Genomic DNA, 18981 nt, shown 5'->3' on the forward strand with positions numbered 1-18981 from the left:
CACTACGAATGGTTCCTTTGACCCCTCTAACCAGTGCCGCCATTCTTCAAGGGCGAGCTTGACAGCCAACAGCTCGCGGTTCCCAATGTCGTAGTTGCATTCGGCAGGGGTTAGCCGACCCGGGAGTAGAAGGCACAGGGGTGCATCTTGCCATCCTCAGCTGCTCTTTGAGAAAGCACTGCACCCACTCCCACGTCCGAAGCATCTACCTCCACCACAAACTGCCTTGCTGCATCTGGCATCTGGAGGATGGGAGCAGAAGTGAAACATGTCTTGAGGATATTGAAGGCCTTATCAGCAGCTGATGTCCATTGGTACGGTTGTTTAGTGCTGGTTAGCGCCGTGAGGGTGCAGCCACTGTGCTATAGTTTCTGATGAATCTCCTATAAAAGTTGGCAAAGCCCAGGAACTGTTGCAACTTCTTCCGAGACTCAGGAACTGGCCAGGAAGTGACAGCCGACACCTTCGTGAGATCCATCTGAATGCTGCCCTCGGTCACCACATACCCCAGGAATGAAACGGTCTTGGCATGGAACTCGCACTTCTCTGCCTTCACGAAAAGAGAGTTCTCCAGCAGGCGGCGCAGGACCAACCGGACGTGAGTGCGTGTGTTCTGACAGAGTCTTTGAGAATATTAAAATATCGTCAAGGTACACAAATACGACGTATTTAGCATGTCCCTGAGGATATCATTCACTAGGGCTTGAAAAACTGCTGGGGCATTGGTGAGGCCGAAGGGCATGACGAGATATTCATAGTGGCCGGTTGGTGTGTTGAACGCTGTCTTCCATTCGTCTCCCTCCCTCATCCGCACCAGATGGTAGGCATTGCGAAGGTCCAGCTTAGTGAATACAGTGGCTCCCTGCAGCAGTTCGAAGGCAGACGAAGTAAGGGCAGTGGGTAGCGATTCTTAACCGTGATGTCGTTCAGACCCCGGTAATCTATGCATGGGCCGAAGAGAACCGTCCTTCTTGCCGACAAAGAAGAATCCCGCTCCTGCGGGGAAGACGACGGTCTAATTATCCCGGAGGCAAGAGAGTCATTAATGTAGTCCTCCATGGCCTTTCTTTCCGGGGCTGACAGTGAATACAGACGACCCTTGGGAGGTGCTGTGCCAGGCAGGAGATCAATCGCGCAGTCATAGGGTCTGTGTGGGGGGTAGAGATGTCGCCTTGGATTTGTTGAACACCTCTTTCAGGCTGTGGTAACAGGCCGGAACATTGGATATGTCGGAGGTAGCGCTAGATCCTTCCCGGTGAACGGGCAGGGTGGCCCCCCTTAAACAGGTCTGGTGACAACTCCTTCCCCACTCACGGACTGTTCCTGTCTCCCAGTCGATGTGGGGGTTGTGCTGACGGAGCCACGGGTATCCAAGAATGAGTGGTTGGCCAGGTGAGTGTAGGAGGTGAAACTGGATGGACTCCTGGTGGTTTCCTGACAGCAGGATTGTCACAGGGGCGGAGATATGAGTGACAGTGCCAAGATGATGCCCATCCAGGGCTCGTGCAGGAATGGGTTGTGTCAGTTGATGATGGTTCACGCCCAGTTGCTGTGCAAGCTCAGGGTCCATGATGTTTGCTTCGGCTCCGGAATCCACAAGGGCGGCCAATGTATGAGTCTTGTCAGAAAGCTGAAGGCGGAGATGAAGCAGGGTCTTTCGGATGGAGGGAGACTGAAGGCTTGTTGAGCTCACCCGGATCTCCCCTACACCTGGTGAGCTGCGGCTTTTGCCGGACAAGTAGCGACACGGTGATTCTCGCCACCACAGTAGAGGCAAAGGTTGGAGCTTAGACGGCGCCGACGCTCCTCGGGAGTCAGAGAGGCACGGCCAATCTCCATGGGCTCAGGCTGATTGAGTTGGCTATGGGACTTGACAGGCAGGGGCTGGACAGAAGCGGTATCGACCCGAGTACGGATGGCAGGTTGACTGAGACGGCCCTTCTCCCTCCTCCCGGGTCTGTATACGGCGGTCAATGCGAACGGCAAGGTCAATGGCGGCATCAAGCGTTGAGGGCGGGTCATGGGAAACAAGCTCGTCCTTGATATAGTCCGCCAGGCTATGGAGGAAGGCTTGCACCAGTGCCTCTGGGTTAAACGAGCTTTGACTGGCCAGGGTACGAAAGTCAATGGAGAAGTCTGCCACTGTCCGATTGCCCTGACGGATGGTGAGCAGAGCTTGTGACGCTTCGGCTGTTGGCGAGCCTAGGTCAAAGACCTTTAACATCTCCTCCTCAAAGGCACTGAAGGAGGCACAGGCTGGGGGTTTGCCGGTCGAATTCCGCCGTTCCCCACAACCGAGCTCGACCGGTGAGATGTGTGATGACATACCCCACCTTGGCTCCCTCTGTTGAGAAAGTCCTGGGCTGTAGTGCAAACTGGATTCGGCAGCTGCTCAAGAATGGTCTTACTTGCTTCTGGTTGCCATCAAAACGTTCCGGGTTCCCAATCCTTGGTTCAGGAGCGTGGGGATCTGGTGGCAGCACTGCCGGGCCTGCAGCATTGGGACCTCCAGCGGAGGGATGAAGGAGTATCGGTGGTACAGGAACAAAAGGACCAGGGGGTGCAGGTGGAGTAGCCGGGCTTGAGAGTAGTTGCAGGGCTTGGGCTAGCTGTTGTTGCTGCAGTTGGAACTGTTGTTGCTGCTGGTTGAATAGCTGGAGAAGGGAAGCGATGTCGCCAGCCATCCGATTTATGTCTCCCTCAGAGCGTTCCAGTCGCTGTAGGGCAGTCCTCTCTGGCTCTTCCTCCATCGTGGTCAGGGAGTGCGCTGGGTCCATGATGGTCAGATCGTTCTGTCACGAACAGAAGAGGACCCAAGAGCGCAAGTTCAAATTCAGAGTTCTTTATTCAAGGTTACAGGCGGGAAGAGGAGTCCCAGGGGTGTCAGGGGTCTTTCAGGGTCCTCCTGTGGGTACCTGTGCTCGGGGGTCACCAAATGTCCGGGGGTGTCCAGTCCAAGTGCTTAGTGTGTGTGTTCCCCAGTGATGGAGCGGCGTATCGGGCTGAGGGTGGTGAAACGTCTGGGCACGCTCATCTGGTGGTCGGAGACCTGGGGGAACACACACACACAACAGCAATATGAATGGCAGGCAGAAGTACAGATCAGGGCTGGGCAAATATCGTGGTGAGAGACAGAAGGCAGAAACGAGTTACCGGAGGGGCTGAAGATCGGAGAGTCGTCGAGGTCCAGAAGGCAGGTTGGGATAGACGGGGCAGTAGAACAAGGAGGCAGTCAAGAAAGGATCGGTATCACAAACAGGAGTCAGAGCGCAGACAGGCAGGTTACTGGTCCGGGTTTGAAGAAGCGATCTGACAGGGCTTGGCTGAAAAACAGGGCTTGATATACTGGGAGAGGTAGTGGGGAAATGCAGTTCAGCTGGCAGAGTAATTAGAACAGAGTGAGGCAAGGTGAGGATGGTGAGTGGGAAATGCAGTGCAGCTGGCCAGGTAACAAGAGCAGAGCAGGGCAGGTGGAGCTAGTTAGGCTGAGTAGAGAGAGGGAGGTGAGCAGAGTGGAAGATAATTGAATGCAATTAATGTTGCTACCAGGGAGAGAGAGTGCTCATGACACAAAGACTATCAGAATCCTGTGGATACCCCAATTACAGAACAAGAATTATTGGAAAAACTTTGCACTCTCCAACCCAAAAAGGCCTGTGGTGCTGATGGTATTTTAAATGAAATTATCAAATATACAGATCACAAATTAAAATTGGCTATACTCAAACTCTTCAACATTATCCTAACTGCAGGTATTTCCCCCGATATTTGGAACCAAGGTTTGATCACACCAATCTATCAAGACAAATTTGACCCAAATAATTACAGAGGAATTTGTGTTAACAGCAACTTGGGGAAAATTCTCTGCAGTATCATAAACAGCAGACTACGTCATTTCCTTGATGAACACAACGTCGTAAGCAGAAGCCAGATTTGATTTTTTTTTAAATTATCGTACAACAGACCACATTTACACCCTCCACACTCTAATAGACAAACAAGTAAACCAAAACAAAGGCAAAATCTACTCGTGTTATGTTGACTTCAAGAAAGCATTTGATTCAATTTGGCACAAAGGTCATTTTTACAAACTAATAGAAAGTGGTATTGGAGGGAAAACAAATGATGTTATTAAATCAATGTACACTAAAAACAAATGTGCGGTTAAAATCGGCAACAAGCAAACATACTTTTTCTCTCAGGGATGTGGAGTGAAACAGGGCTGCCCAATAAGTCCAACACTATTAGTCCAACATCTACATTAATGAATTGGCAAAAACATTAGAAGAATCGGCAGCACCTGGTCTCACCCTACACAACACTGAAATCAAGTGTCTGTTGTACGCAGATGACCTGGTGCTACTGTCTCCCACTAAGGAGGGGTTACAGCAGCATCTAGATCATCTGCACAGGTTCTGTCAGACCTGGGCTCTGACCGTTAATAAAAAATATATATATATTTAATGATATTCCAAAAAAGGTCCGGAAATCAGGATGACAAATACAAATTATATTTGGACACAGTTCTATTAGAACACACCAAAAATTACACACATCTAGGACTAAATATCAGCAACACAGGTAGCTTTCACATGGCTGTGAATGAGCTGAGAGACAATGCAAGAAGAGCATTCTATGCCATTAAAAGGAATATTAAAATCGAAATTCCAATTAGAATCTGGCTCAAAATGTTCCAATCAGTTATAGAACCAATTGCTCTCTATGGCAGCGAAGTATGGGGTCCGCTCTCTAATACTGAATTTACCAAATGGGACAAACATCCAATCGAAATACTGCATTCAGAGTTTTGCAAGACTGTATTGCAAGTGCAAAGAAAAACTCAAAATAACGCATGTAGAGCAGAATTGGGCCAATACCCCCTCCTTATTCGAAGAGAAAAAAGAGCCATCAAATTTTACAACCATCTAAAAACAAGTGACCCCAAAACATTCCATCACACAGCTCTACTGTGTCAAGAGATGAAACAAGAGAAGAGTCCCTCAGCCAGCTGGTTCTGAGGCTCAGTTCACTAACCAAAACCAACCTCATAGAGCATCTGGACAGCACTCAGAAAATCTGGCCCAACCAAATCATCACAAAGCAAAAATAAAAAATATATCACCTATTGGAAAGACACCACAAAAAATCAAAGTAAACTTAAATGCTATTTGGCTCTAAACAGACAGTGCATGGTGGCAGACTATCTGACCACTCTGACTGATACGAAACTGGGAGAGGTAGAGACAGAGCTGCATTTCCTATTACACTGTGACAAATACTCAGACCTAAGATCTTTCTTTCCCAAAATTATCATTCAGTACAAAGAATTTGAAACTATAAAAGAGGAAGAAAAAATCCAATATTTATTGGGTGAAAAGCGAAAATGTGCAATTTTGGCAGCCGAATATGTGTCCTCCTGCCACAACCTGAGGGACAGCCAGTGAAAAGTGTAATGTAATGTCAATAATATTTCCTGTTTTGTTTTGGCTTTCATAACATGTAATGTGTCTTCTCAGTCATGTTGAGACAGGTCGATTACTATTGTTTTAATGTATTTTTATTCTCATTAATATTGTTGTTGTAGTTGCTGTTAATGGTAATCCCATTTTCACTACTACTACTATTATTGATGTTGGTCCCACCATTTTTGTTATATGTATACTTTGACAATGTAAGTAATTAAACTTGCCATGTCAATAAAGTATATTGAATTGAATTGAATTGAATTGAATTGAGAGAGAGAGAGAGAGAGAGAGAGAGAGAGAGAGAGAGAGACAGAGAGAGAGAGAGAGAGAGAGAGAGAGAGAGAGAGAGAGAGAGAGAGAGAGAGAGAGAGAGAGAGAGAGAGAGAGAGAGAGGGGGGGAGAGAGAGAGCGAGAGGAGAGACAGAGAGAGGAGAGACAGAGAGGTCATAGTCAATGGTAGGCTTCGAGGGGACTCCTATGGTAGGTACACCTATAGCTCATCTCTTGGCAGTAGTACTGTAGACTACTTTATCACTGACCTCAACCCAGAGTCTCTCAGAGCGTTCACAGTCAGCCCACTGACAACTCTATCAGACCACAGCAAAATCACAGTCTACTTGAACAGAGCAATACTCAATCATGAGGCATCAAAGCCAAAGGAACTGAAAAATATTAAGAAATGCTATAGATGGAAGGAAAGTAGTGTTGAAACCTACCAAAAAACAATTAGGCAACAACAAATTCAATCCATTCTAGACAACTTCCTCGACAAAACGTTCCACTGTAATAGTGAAGGTGTAAACTTGGCAGTAGAAAACCTAAACAGTATATTTGACCTCTCAGCTTCCCTATCAAAACTAAAAATCTCTAACAGAAAACGGAAGAAAAGTAACAACAGTGATAAATGGTTTGATGAAGAATGCAAAAACCTGAGAAAGAAATTGAGTAACCTATCCAACCAAAAACATTGAGACCCAGAAACCTGAGCCTTCACTATGGTGAATCACTAAAACAATACAGAAATACATTACGGAAAAAGAAGGAACAGCAGGTCAGAAATCAGCTCAATGTAATTGAAGAATCCATAGACTCTAACCACTTCTGGGAAAATTGGAAAACACTAAACAAACAACAACACGAAGAGCTATCTATCCAAAACGGAGATGTATGGGTAAACCACTTCTCCAATCTTTTTGGCCCTATAAAAGAGAACAAACAGCAAAAAAATATACATGATCAAATGCAAATCTTAGAATCAACTATTAAAGACTACCAGAACCCACTGGATTCTCCAATTACATTGAATGAACTACAGGACAAAATACAAACCCTCCAACCCCAAAAGTCCTGTGGTGTTTCATGGTATCCTCAATGAAATGATAAAATATACAGACCACAAATTTCAATTAGCTATACTTAAACTATTTAACATCATCCTTAGCTCTGGCATCTTCCCCAATATTTGGAACCAAGGACTGATCACCCCAATCCACAAAAGTGGAGACAAATTTGACCCCAATAACTACCGTGGGATATGCGTCAACAGCAACCTTGGGAAAATCCTCTGCATTATCATTAACAGCAGACTAGTTCATTTCCTCAGTGAAAACAATGTACTGAGCAAATGTCAAATTGGCTTTTTACCAAATTACCGTACGACAGACAACGTATTCACCCTGCACACCCTAATTGACAAACAAACAAACCAAAACAAAGGCAAAGTCTTCTCATGCTTTGTTGATTTCAAAAAAGCTTTTGACTCAATTTGGCATGAGGGTCTGCTATACAAATTGATGGAAAGTGAGGTTGGGGGAAAAACATACGACATTATAAAATCCATGTACACAAACAACAAGTGTGCGGTTAAAATTGGCAAAAAACACACACATTTCTTTCCACGGGGCCGTGGGGTGAGACAGGGATGCAGTTTAAGCCCCACCCTCTTCAACATATATATCAACGAATTGGGGAGGGCATTAGAACAGTCTGCAGCACCCGGCCTCACCCTACTAGAATCTGAAGTCAAATGTCTTCTGTTTGCTGATGATCTGGTGCTTCTGTCACCAACCAAGGAGGGCCTACAGCAACACCTAGATCTTGTCAGACCTGGGCCCTGACAGTAAATCTCAGTAAGACAAAAATAATGGTGTTCCAAAAAAGGTCCAGTTGCCAGGACCACATATACAAATTCCATCTAGACACTGTTGCCCTAGAGCACACAAAAAACTATACATACCTCGGCCTAAACATCAGCGCCACAGTTATAGAACCCATTGCCCTTTATGGTTGTGAGGTCTGGGATCCGCTCACAAACCAAGAATTCACAAAATGGGACAAACACCAAATTGAGACTCTGCGTGCAGAATTCTGAAAAAATATCCTCCGTGTACAACGTAAAACACCAGATAATGCATGCAGAGCAGAATTAGGCCAATACCCGCTAATTATCAAAATCCAGAAAAGAGCCGTTAAATTCTATAACCACTTAAAAGGAAGCGATTCCCAAACCTTCTATAACAAAGCCATCACCTACAGAGAGATGAACTTGGAGAAGAGTCCCCTAAGTAAGCTGGTCCTGGGGCTCTGTTCACAAACACAAACAGACCCCACAGAGCCCCAGGACAACAACAACAACACAATTAGACCCAACCAAATCATGAGAAAACAAAAAGAGTATTACTTGACACATTGGAAAGAACAAACAAAAAAACAGAGCAAACTAGAATGCTATTTGGCCCTAAACAGAGAGTACGCAGTGGCAGAACACCTGACCACTGTGACTGACCCAAACTTAAGGAAAGCTTTGACTATGTACAGACTCAGTGAGCATAGCCTTGCTATTGAGAAAGGCCGCCGTAGGCAGACCTGGCTCTCAAGAGAAGACAGGCTATGTGTACACTGCCCACAAAATGAGGTGGAAACGGAGCTGCACTTCCTAACCTCCTGCTAAATGTATGACCATATTAGAGACACATATTTTCCTCAGATTACAGCGATCCACAAAGAATTAGAAAACAAACCCAATTTTGATAAACTCCCTTATCTACTGGGTGAAAAAGCACAGTGTGCCATCACAGCTGCAAGATTTGTGACCTGTTGCCACAAGAAAAGGGCAACCAGTGAAGAACAAACATCATTGTAAATACAACCCATATTTATTTTTATTTATTTTCCCATTTGTACTTTAACTATTTGCACATTGTTACAACACTGTATATATACATAATATGACATTTGAAATGTCTTTATTCTTTTGAAACTTCTGAGTGTAATGTTTACTGTTTATTTCACTTTTGTTTACTATCTACTTCACTTGCTTTGGCAATGTTAACATACGTTTCCCATGCCAATAAAGCCCTTAAATTGAATTGAAATTTAATTTAATTGAATTGAGAGGAGAGACAGAGAAAGAATAGACAGAAAGAAGAGAGACAAAGAGAGGATAGAGAGAGAGGAGAGCAGAGAGAGGAGAGCAGAGAGAGGAGATACAGAGAGAGGAGAGACAGAGAGAGGAGAGACAGAGAAGGAGATACAGAGAAGGAGAGACAGAGAAAGAATAAACAGAGAGAGGAGAGAGAGAGGAGAGCAGAGAAAGGCGAGCAGACAGAGGAGAGACAGAGAGAGGAGAGGGAGAGGGAGGAGTGGAGCAAGCATTGATGAAGCACAAGGACAGAAAAGGGGAGATGGGGGTTGGTGAGGGAGGAATATGAGTCAGAGTGAGGGTGCGGGATGGGATTTGAGCAGGCAGAGAAAAGTGTGAGACGATGGAATATGGGTCGAATATGAGTGACAGAGGGGTTTGGATAGGGGAGAGGCTCTGGTTGAGGTTTGGTTCTATTCGATGGGGGAGAGAGGGGTTGGGATAGGGGAGAGGCCCTGGTTGAGGTTTGGTTCTATTCGATGGGGGAGAGAGGGGTTGGGATAGGGGAGAGGCCCTGGTTGAGGTTTGGTTCTATTCGATGGGGGAGAGAGGGGTTGGGATAGGGGAGAGGCCCTGGTTGAGGTTTGGTTCTATTCGATGGGGGAGAGAGGGGTTGGGATAGGGGAGAGGCCCTGGTTGAGAGCATGAAAAGAGGGTGTAGAAGCAGAAGGATATAATGGGAGGAGGGTAGAGAGGGATAAACCCCTGCCTAGAAAAATTGAATGAATAATGATATACTCACTTCCTCTTTTTGCCTTACCCCTCACCACTCTCTACCTCTTTCCCCTCCTTTCATCCTTGTCCTCTCTCTGTCCTCCCCTTAACCCTATATATCCTCTCTCCCTCTTTCCTCTCCTTTCAACCTTCCCTCTCACTCTACCATCCGCTCTTTCACCATTCCTTTCTCTCTCCCCCCCATGCTCTCTTTCCCCCCCCCTCTCTCTCTTTATCGATCGGAGGACTCCAGTCGAGTAGAGTTCCTCCCTGTGCCTCCTCGACCAGCCGAAAAACCTCAGCCAAACTAATTTCACCCCTGACAGAACAGCCCTACACACATACACACACAGAGACACACACACACCAACACACACACACACACACACCAACACATCAACACACACACACACACACACCTCTACACCCAGCAGGTGAGAAGATATTGGCTTTGCTCACCCAACCGTCCCCCTTCTCTCATCTCTCCTCTCCTCTTGCTACTCACCCTCCTCCTCCAGTACCATCCTTCTCTCTTCTCTCCTCTCTCTCCTCTCTCCTCTCCAGTACCATCCTCCTGGGCATCCTACCCTGCCTCCTCCTGTACCATCCTTCTCTCTCCTCTCCTCTCCTCTCTCTCCTCCCCGTCCTCCTCCAATACCATCCTCCTGGACATCCTCCCCTTCCTCCTCCAGTGCCATCCTCCTGGACATCCTCCCCTTCCTCCTCCAGTGCCATCCTCCTGGACATCCTCCCCTTCCTCCTCCAGTGCCATCCTCCTGGACATCCTCCCCTTCCTCCTCCAATACCATCCTCCTGGGCATCCTCCCCTTCCTCCTCCAGTGCCATCCTCCTGGGCATCCTCCCCTTCCTCCTCCAGTACCATCCTCCTGGGTATCCTCCCAACACGTCTTCTCAGTGACAATATGAAGGCAGGAACAAATAGAAACAAACGTAAATTACAGTTTAAGAAATCCTGCACAATATTATATTATTGGCTATGTCTCAGATCATTAAACCCTGCACAAGATTATATTATTGGCTATGTCTCAGATTATTAAACCCTGCACAAAATTATATTATTGGCTATGTCTCAGATCATTAAACCCTGCACTAGATTATATTATTGGCTATGTCTCAGATCATTAAACCCTGCACTAGATTATATTATTGGCTATGTCTCAGATCATTAAACCATGCACTAGATTATTTTATTGGCTATGTCTCAGATCATTAAACCATGCACTAGATTATATGTTTGGCTTTGTCTCAGATCATTTAGCTTCATGGCTGTTTAATTTCAAGCATTTATGAGTGTAATCACAAATGTAAAGTCTGAAAACGGTCTGAAATGTATTTAAAATTATGATACGATTCAATATCAAATAATTTCTGGGTAACGATTAAGATTGATGTCTTAATTGATGTCACCATGGAAGGCCAAAATTCCATCCCACCAAAACAGGCAGAAATATCAGGAAGTCTTTTTAAACAGCTTTTACACTAAAAGGGCATTATCATCATTTTCACAATTTCACAGTATTATTCCAACCTCATAGTCTGAATATATACATCAAAATCACATGTTTGACTGCACTGGGCCTTTAATAGTCCAACCAGCTTTAGTAGAACCTACTGAGGACATAATGGACCTTTAAAAGAGTGCATAAGATGAGTAAATCAGGGTTTTGTCCAAACCACCTGTACCTCTTATATCCAAGTTAAACAAAACACATAAAGTCGTTTTCTACAGTATTGGCTCTCCAGTATTCTGCTAATTTGATTTCACTTCATTAATAGAGCATGTAATTAATTTAGGGGACCAGTATTTCCACAGTTTAGCCGGTAAGCTCCTTGGCAGTGGTTAGGATATACACAGCTAGCACTAGAGACTAATCACCCTGAGTCTGCAGGAACAACACACACACACACCCTGCGTTGGACTGGAAGAAATTAGGGGATAAACTTTCAATAAACACACACATACACACACACACACACACACACACAAATACACAGAAACACAAGCACACACACACACAGAACAATACACACAAACACACCAAGACATACTGGGCAAAAAAATATAACTGACACAGACAACCTGATTTTGGACAGAATTACCTGGAATTACCTGAAAGGCTTTCTACTACCAAGGATGACTATTCCCAAGCTATGGAGTAAATGCTCTGGCAAACAAACAGAAACCTGAAAACACCATCCAACCTGGAACTGAGTGAGTAATGTCTACATTTACATTTACATCATTTAGCAGATGCTCTTATCCAGAGCGACTTACAAATTGGTGCATTCAACTTATGATAGCAAGTGGGACAACCACTTTTTTTTTTTATGGGGGGGTGGGGGAGGGTAGAAGGATTACTTTATACTATTCCAGGTATTCCTTAAAGAGGTAGGGTTTCAAGTGTCTCCGGAAGGTGGTCAGTGACTCCGCTGTCCTGGCGTCGTGGGGGAGTTTGTTCCACCATTGGGGTGCCAGAGCAGCAAATAGCTTTGACTGGGCTGAGCGGGAACTGTGCTTCTGTAGAGGTAGGGGAGCTATCAGGCCAGAGGTGGATGACTGTAGTGCCCTCGTTTGGGTGTAGGGTCTGATCAGAGCCTGAAAGTAAGGAGGTGCCGTTCCCCTCACAGCTCCGTAGGCAAGCACCATGGTCTTGTAGTAGATGCGAGCCTCAACTGGAAGCCAGTGGAGTGTGCGGAGGAGCGGGGTGACATAAGAGAACTTGGGAAGGTCGAACACCAGGCGGGCTGCGGCGTTCTGGATAAGTTGTAGGGATTTAATGGCACAGGCAGGAGCCCAGCCAACAGCGAGTTGCAGTAATCACGACGGGAGATGACAAGTGCCTGGGTTAGAGACCTGTGCTGCTTTCTGTGGTAAGGTGGGTCAGCTCTGCGAATGTTGTAGAGCATGAACCTGCAGGATCGGCTCACCGCTTTGATGTTAGCAGAGAACGACAGGGTGTTGTCCAGGGTCACGCCAAGGCTCTTTGTACTCTGGGAGGAGGACACAATGGAATTGTCAACCGTGATGGCGAGATCATGGAGCGGGCAGTCCTTCCCAGGGAGGAAGAGCAGCTCCGTCTTGCCGAGGTTCAGCTTGAAGTGGTGATCCGACATCCACACTGATATGTCTGACAGACATGTAGAGATGCGATTCACCACCTGGTTATCAGAAGGGGTTTAGTCTGAAGCTATTTTTTACTTTCAAAAACCAAGAAGAAAGATACAGTACAATGATATATTTTACTTTGTAAGGACTGACTGCTAATGGTACCAAAATTGCTAGTACAAAGAGATACCATTTCAATTAGCACTGACGTGTGAAGTGAGAGGTGTCAAAGCCCTTGAGCCCAACAATGGCAGGAGAGTCGCACAGTCTACCCCAAACAAATGGAGAGGCCTTAGAAGCACCCTCCCGCTGTTCAGAGGTAATTAAAATACAGTACCCTCTGAATGTAAAGAATGATAAGACACGAAAATAGTACAAAATGAAGCTCCTTATGGGAAATCAAGAGACACCTTTTGCTGACTTTTATAAAAATGGGAACATAAGCAACCTTATCTTCCACACAGACCATTCCCTGGCATGGCACAGTTCTATATTAACACACTACCCCTCTGTTAAGAGGGGGGGTGTTAGCGATGGGTGGAAAATCAGGACACTAGACAACGAGGACTCTGAGTCAGCTAATATAAATCTCTATAAATCTGGAACAGTATTGGTACAGGGCAACCCCAAACAGTTCCAGCTGGACTTTCACCTAATCAAAGAAATAGCTCAGCAGGAGAAGCTCTCCCTTGAGAAAGATACCCCCACCCCGAGCAGGTCAGACCAGACCTCTTCATTAAATAACCCCAAAGACGAGCAACCCCAAGCGGAAAGTCAACTTCCAAGCACGGAGTACTACTCCCTCATTGAAATGAAGGATAAATTCACCCAGCTGGAGGTAAGGCAGGTGGAGCTGGAACAGCAGGTGATTCCACTCCAGTCAGCACAGACCCAGACAACAGTCCAGCACAACAACACCCCCTTAACCAGACCTGGAGGGCTGGAGGTGGAGAGAGACATGTCTGCACTCTGGACTGTGGTGAGACAACATCAACAGGAGAAAGAGCAGGAGCAGGAGAAGAACAGAGTGCTGGAGGAAAAGAACAGAGTGCTGGAGGAGAAGGTGAGAATGATGAAGGGTGACAGAGAACATCCCATTAGAGAAGCTAGCGAACAGCCCCTCAGACCGGCAAAGCACACGCAGCAGAAGAGTACACCCTAGACCCTGACCATAGTCTCGACATCACAGCCGGACAGACAAATGAATAACCCCAAGCCCTTGGGATCCCAGCCCCTCTGAGCACCCCCCCCTGTCAGCCACCCTGATAGCCCTCCTGACGACCCCTCCACACAACCACTGCGGACATGCTCCTTATGGACTCAAACGGGAAATACATACAAGAAAATAAACTTTTTCCCAAACACACAGTGTCTAAACTCTGGTGTCCAAACACCCAGCGCGCCCTAGTCCTTCTGTCTGAGGACCAACTAGGATCACCCAGCCACATAATAATATACACAGGCACAAATGACCTGAGAACACAGCAGGAAAGGGTGGCCACAGCACTCAAGGGAGTGATAGAAAAAAGCTTATTCTATTTTCCCCAACGCACAAGTGGTTATCTCAACTCTGCTACCATGAAAATACTTCCACCCTGCTACCATACAGCAGGTAAACGCAAGTTTTTTCCGTGACTGTGCCTCAAAACCAAATGTCTACCTGGCCCACCACTCCACTCTGGACTTGAACAGCCTTTACAACCAGGTCCACCTATATAAGGCAGCAGTGCCCACCTTCGCCCGGACCCTAAAGGATATCGCCCTCAACCGCAGACCTAACACCTCACACAGGAGCAACAGATCAACAGACACCCCGCCCAGACCAACGAGACACTCTCCCAGACCTGTGAGACCCCCTCCCTGGAATTACACATAGAGGACCCCAGCCGAGAGGAACTACATCCAGAACACAGCACCATCAGCCACATCTACACCCCACCACCACCCCAACCAATTAACCCCCCCCCAAGTCAACCATGCCCAGACCCCACTCAGTTCAGACCTAATTTGGTATAGAGCAGACCTAACTTACTCTATTAAATTAATCAAAACAGGAAAATTGTACATTTGGCTAGAAATTCAAAAGGAAATGATCTCAACAGAGAAAAATGTCATCCTGTGTGCTACCTATCTCCCCCCATTAGAATCCCCATACTTTAATGAAGACAACTTCTCCATCCTGGAGGGGGAAATCAATCATTTCCAGACCCAGGCACATGTTCTAGTCTGTGGCGATCTAAATGCCAGAACTGGACAAGAACCTGACACCCTCAGCACACATGGGCCAAACACCTACCTGGAGGTGACAGCATTCCATCCCCCATATGCCCCCCTAAGAACAACTACGACAACATAACCAACAAAAACGGGTCACAACTCCTGCTGCTCTGTCGCACGCTGGGTATGTACATAGTCAATGGTAGGCTTCGAGGGGACTCCTATGGTAGGTAAACCTATAGCTCATCTCTTGGGAGTAGTACTGTAGACTACTTTATCACTGACCTCAACCCAGAGTCTCTCAGAGCTTTAACATCAGCGCCACAGGTAACTTCCACAAAGCTGTGAACGATCTGAGAGACAAGGCAAGAAGGGCCTTCTATGCCATCAAAAGGAACATAGAATTCGACATACCAATTAGGATCTGGCTAGAAATACTTGAATCGGTTATAGAACCTATTGCCCTTCATGGTTGTGAGGTCTGGGGTCCGCTCACCACAAAATGGGACAAACACCAAATTGAGACTCTGCATTCAGAATTCTGCAAAAATATCCTCTGTGTACAACGTAAAACACCAAATAATGCATGCAGAGCGGAATTAGGCCGATACCTGCTAAATATCAAAACCCAGAAAAGAGCCGTTAAATTATACAACCACCTAAAAGGAAGTGATTACCAAATCTTCCATAACAAAGCCATCACCTACAGAGAGATGAACCTGCGGCTCTATTCACAAACACAAACAGACCCCACAGAGACCCAGGACAGCAACAGCAACACAATTAGACCCAACCAAATCATGAGAAAACAAAAAAGAATTACTTGACACATTGGAAGGAATTTACCACAAAACAGTGTGAACTAGAATGCTATTTGGCCCTGAACAGAGAGTACACAGTGGCAGAATACTTGACCACTGTGACTGACCCAAAAGTAAGGAAAGGTTTGACTATGTACAGACTCAGTGAGCATAGCCTTGCTATTGAGAAAGGCCGCTGAAGGCAGACCTGGCTCTCAAGAGAAGACAGGCTATGTGCACACTGCCCACAAAATGAGGTGGAAACTGAGCTGCATTTCCTAACCTCCTGCCAATTGTATGACCATATTAGAGACACATGTTTCCCTCAGATTACACAGACCCACAAAGAATTCAAAAACATATTACATTTTTATCAACTCCCATATCTTTTGGGTGAAAAACCATAGCGTGCCATCACAGTACACCTTCCCTCCCTTCCTCCTTCACTCCTTTCCTCCTTCCCTCCCCTCCTCCTTCCCTCCCCTCCTCCTTCCCTCCCCTCCTCCTTCACTCCTTCCTCCTTCCCTCCCCTCTTCCTTCCCTCCACTTTCCTCCTTCCCTCCCCTCCTCCTTCACTCCTTTCCTCCTTCCCTCCCCTCCTCCTTCCTTCCTATCCTCCTTCCCTCCTCCCCTATTTTATCTTCTCATATCTCCCTCCTCTCCCCTTCTTCTCCTGTCTTCTCTGCTGTCTCTCCTCCCCTCCTCCCCTCCTGTTGACATGACCACGTGTCTCCATGGAAGTGTATTGTGTTGCTTCCAGAGCTGCCAGCATGTGGCTCTGACAGCCAATAATGATCCCAGACATAATAGTGGTGATCAGGACACAAGGATTTATGCTAGCCAGCCCACACTGAGATAGTGTCAACACACTGAGATAGTATCAACACACTGAGATAGTGTCAACACACTGAGAAGGCTTCAGCTTCAGCCCTAAAGCTGTCCGTCTGTCTGTCTGTCTGTCAGTCTTTGCTGAACTTACATCGTGGTTATGAAATATTGATTGTTACTGTAGTTAGAGTCTACTGTCACTTTGTGTCTGACTGGATGACAAATTCTAAAGACTGTTCATGGATTAGGTGAATGACCATCAACCCTTCTCTATGTCATGAACACTTATTTCAAGTGTTTACCAACTGATCACTCACAGAGCCTGCTCTTTGCATCTCAGACAGTGCATTCACTCAAAATAAAATCAAGAACAACTTGAAAAGCTTTCTGGTTATATTTATTTATGCATGAGGGATGATTTGTTAGAGGGAGAGAGACAGAGAACTGATGTCTGTGGTGAAGGACAGATGTTAGAGGGAGAGAGACCGAAAAAATGATATTGATTTGGCTTTGAGTGAGTAAGAATTTTCTCAATGATCTACGGCAAAGAAGAAACCAACGTCTCCGGAGATTTGTGACCAACTGTCGTGTCCAGACTGCTGAGACGCACCGACACACACACAGACTGAGTTATCAACGAAACTCAACAAAGTACTTCACCCCCCACCGTACACTACAGTGAATATACCTGGTCATGATCATTTCCCCAACCCTCACCCCTTACACTCTCTCTGTCACCCAACCCTCACCCCTTACACTCTCTCTGTCACCCAACCCTCACCCCTTACACTCTCTCTGTCACCCAACCCTCACCCCTTACACTCTCTCTGTCACCCAACCCTCACCCCTTACACTCTCTCTGTCAGCCCAACCCTCACCCCTTACACTCTCTCTGTCGCCCAACCCTCACCCCTTACACTCTCTCTGTCACCCAACCCTCACCCCTTACACTCTCTCTGTCGCCCAACCCTCACCCCTTACACTCTCTCTGTCACCCAACCCTCACCCCTTACACTCTCTCTGTCACCCAACCCTCACCCCTTACACTCTCTCTGTCACCCCAACCCTCTACACCCCTTACACTCTCTCTGTCACCCAACCCTCACCCCTTACACTCTCTCTGTCACCCAACCCTCACCCCTTACACTCTCTCTGTCACCCAACCCCTCACCCCTTACACTCTCTCTGTCGCCCAACCCTCACCCCCTTACACTCTCTCTGTCACCCAACCCTCACCCCTTACACTCTCTCTGTCACCCAACCCTCACCCCTTACACTCTCTCTGTCACCCAACCCTCACCCCTTACACTCTCTCTGTCACCCAACCCTCACCCCTTACACTCTCTCTGTCACCCAACCCTCACCCTTACACTCTCTCTGTCACCCAACCCTCACCCCTTACACTCTCTCTGTCACCCAACCCTCACCCCTTACACTCTCTCTGTCACCCAACCCTCACCCCTTACACTCTCTGTCACCCAACCCTCACCCCTTACACTCTCTCTGTCGCCCAACCCTCACCCCCTTACACTCTCTCTCTGTCACCCAACCCTCACCCCTTACACTCTCTCTGTCACCCAACCCTCACCCCTTACACTCTCTCTGTCACCCAACCCTCACCCCTTACACTCTCTCTGTCACCCAACCCTCACCCCTTACACTCTCTCTGTCACCCAACCCTCACCCCTTACACTCTCTCTGTCACCCAACCCTCACCCCTTACACTCTCTCTGTCACCCAACCCTCACCCCTTACACTCTCTCTGTCACCCAACCCTCACCCCTTACACTCTCTCTGTCACCCAACCTCACCCCTTACACTCTCTCTGTCACCCAACCCTCACCCTTACACTCTCTCTGTCACCCAACCCCTCACCCCTTACACTCTCTCTGTCACCCAACCCTCACCCCTTACACTCTCTCTGTCACCCAACCCTCACCCCTTACACTCTCTCTGTCACCCAACCCTCACCCCTTACACTCTCTCTGTCACCCAGCCCTCACTCTAATGATGCTATGTGACCTGTCTATTTCCGTTACACTGCATTGCCTCACCCCATCCTATACATATCACCCCCAACCATCCCTTTTCTCAATCTCAATTCAATCCCTTTTATTCACCCTTTCCTTACTCCTTCTTTTCACATCACCATCCCACCCTCACTATATACATATTACAGTTATAAGGAAAGAAAGGAATGTACAGTTGAAGTCGGAAGTTTACATACACTTAGGTTGTAGTCATTCAAACTTGTTTTTCAATCACTCTACACATTTCTTGTTAACAAACTATAGTTTTGGCAAGTCGGTTAGGACATCTACTTTGTGCATGACAGAAGTCATTTTTCCAACAATTGTTTACAGAGATTATTTCACTTATAATTCCCTGTATCACAATTCCAGTGGGTCA

The sequence above is a fragment of the Coregonus clupeaformis genome, chromosome 6 (assembly GCF_020615455.1).
Source record: "Coregonus clupeaformis isolate EN_2021a chromosome 6, ASM2061545v1, whole genome shotgun sequence".
NCBI classification, from domain to species: Eukaryota; Metazoa; Chordata; class Actinopteri; order Salmoniformes; family Salmonidae; genus Coregonus; species Coregonus clupeaformis.